This window comes from Alligator sinensis, unplaced genomic scaffold (genome assembly GCF_000455745.1).
Source record: "Alligator sinensis unplaced genomic scaffold, ASM45574v1 scaffold259_1, whole genome shotgun sequence".
In the NCBI taxonomy this organism is placed as follows: Eukaryota; Metazoa; Chordata; order Crocodylia; family Alligatoridae; genus Alligator; species Alligator sinensis.
In genome coordinates, this window is record NW_005842430.1 from 362,359 (window position 1) to 364,796 (window position 2,438).

The 2,438-nt window shown below is 49.2% G+C and overlaps 1 protein-coding gene and 1 pseudogene across 4 annotated transcripts in view; one reads left to right on the forward strand and one right to left on the reverse strand.

Moving 5' to 3' along the window:
- The window catches only part of LOC112551335, a 4,883-nt pseudogene extending 2,532 nt beyond the window's left edge, over positions 1-2,351 (reverse strand).
- Positions 1-2,438, forward strand: part of SH3GL3 (SH3 domain containing GRB2 like 3, endophilin A3) — a 111,737-nt gene that overhangs the window by 26,984 nt on the left and 82,315 nt on the right. The window lies entirely within an intron of this gene.

Consider the following 2,438-nt stretch of genomic DNA (forward strand, 5'->3'; position numbering starts at 1 on the left):
GGAATGACTGAGGGGGGGCCTATTTGTTACCTTTGGGTAGGTGGACCTATGCCCACTACATCATTGAGAGACACCGCTTAGTGGGATAGCAAGAGAAGAAGAGCAGCAGTTGATTTTGGGGGACAAAAAATGATGAAAGGGATGTGCAGGTGGGCTAAAGGTTATAAAAAAATAAATAAATAAATAAATAAATTAAAAAAAAAAAGTGCACCTTTGGAGGACACAGAGCAGAGCACCTGAGACAGCACCTACCGACTCTCAAAGGCAGCCAGATTTCTGCTACTGCCCAGTGGTGCTCTGCTTGGAAATGGGAACAGAGGAAACCTAGTGTCACAGGGAGGAACGGAAGGGAGGACCCCAAAATGCCAGGGGGGAACCCCAGGGTCAGGAACTCTCCGAGGGAAATGAAAGTAAATGAAAAGAAAAAGGGAAATACTTACCTGCAGCGGGACCCCTGGCGAAGCCGGAGCCTGAGGAGGGACCCACACGGCTCATTAGCCGCACCTTTATACAGTGCAGCTGGCCAATGACGTCAGCTGGAATTGCTGGCCGGTGGAAATAAAACGGGCCTCCGGCAAGGAAGAGGAAAGCAGATTGATGCCGGCGGGATCACCAGCAGGAGAGGTCTTCCCGAAGCTCCTGCGGCGGCAAAAGGAGCCGGAAGCTGCTTCTCCCAGTGGGGAGGACGCGGCAGAGCACGCTGCAGGACAGACACTCCTGGCTGCAGCGAAAGGAGCCGGGAGCCGGAGGCGGCTCCCCAAGACCGGGAACACGGACAAAAGGGCAGAGGGGAGCAGGAAGACCCCAACTCCAGTGGCCACAGCACAGGAGCTGGAGAGGCCAGCACATTTCAAGACGCCAGACCAGGTGGGACCGTTGAGGGCGCCAGGAGAGCCAAAAAGGTGCACCAGGGGGGAGACGGGAGGCAAGAGCAGCGTGAGGGGCTGTGAAACACGGCCCTTAGTGGCATAAGCCAACCCAGCGGGTGACGTGGGGACAGGCGTGCGCTGGAGGACCACAGCGGGTCCAGGGAAACCAAAGGCTGGACGACGAGGGAAAAGAAGTGTGGAGTAGCCCGCAGGCTACCATGGACACATATAGGGCCGAACATAGACCACTAGTATCTGAGGGCGAGTATTGGTGACTAGGCCGGGGGAGCCACGGAAAAAGGGGCAGCTGGGCCCCTCAGAGTGTATCAGCGATTTTCATTTGTATTTTATGGGCATAGCTAAGGGTAATTACAGCTACCACTGTGCATAAAAGGTGGAGCCGGGGATCTTACATTCGCTCTCTGGGCACTGGAGAGGAAGCGGAAGACAGCATGGAGACAGCTGTGCAACCAGTGACTCGGCGAGCAGAAACTCGGAAGACCAATGTCGGACTGTCGTGGCAGGTGAGTCCTGAAGAGAAGAGGGCTGGGTAACCGACGCCCACTCACAGTGACCTACTGTGCACCTTCATGAATCTCCTTAATCAGAAGAATCTGCTGACCAGTACAGCCAGTGCTGCCCAGTAAACACTCCAAGAGGTAGCTAAATCCCTTCCCTTCCAACAAATGAGTGCATGTTAAAACACCATGCATGGTACCCAACTCAAATCTAGAGAAACAGCTTGGCCACCTTCCAACCAACGTGTGTAATGAAGACAAGTGCTTCTTAGATACTCCTTGCACAGAAGGAGAAAAGCAGGCCACACTCTCCGGATGTTCTTAGGGGAAAATGAAACTCGTTAGGGATCACTCCAATGATTCCTTATTCATGTTCATGAGGCAAGCTTTAAATTGACTGCTTCTCTAATGTAGTGAGATCTGAGATCAAGCAGCAGTTGGAGAGGTTACAGGGATAGTATGAAGAGTCCTTGTATTTACTGGGGCAGGGAAAAGAGCTATATGTATGTGAAGTGAAGTATTTACCTTGAATTTTGAGGATTTTGTTTAATTGCCAAACCCCCTTCGCTGTTCTTTAAAAGATACTGTTCTTTAAAGGGGGTGTCAGAAGAAAGGTGTGCTCGGTTTATGAAAACAAAGTGCAGTTTCAGTATTTAATCTAAAACAATTGGAAGCCAAATAGTGAATTAGAACTGCAATAGCATTTTTTGCCAAGTGAATTTTTGTATCAGTCCTTGTTCAAGTAGTCAGTTAAAGAAAATAATTAATGTAATAAAGCTTAGTTTAACTTGCTCCATACATAATAATCTCTTTTTATAAATCTAACTCTTTTAGATGAGGAAGTATTGGAGAATTGTTCTACCCTTAAGCAACACATTTGAATCAGAAATGGGAAAAGTCTAGGACCATATTACCACCCAACTCTTTTTCCTTCACAATAGGCATCCATCCTTGACCTGCCCATGTGTTTGCTTGCTTTCTCACTCGCTCCTTCCCATTTCCTCAGCTCCACCTAGACGTGCTGCTGCTTTCTGTTCATATTTCTGCTGAA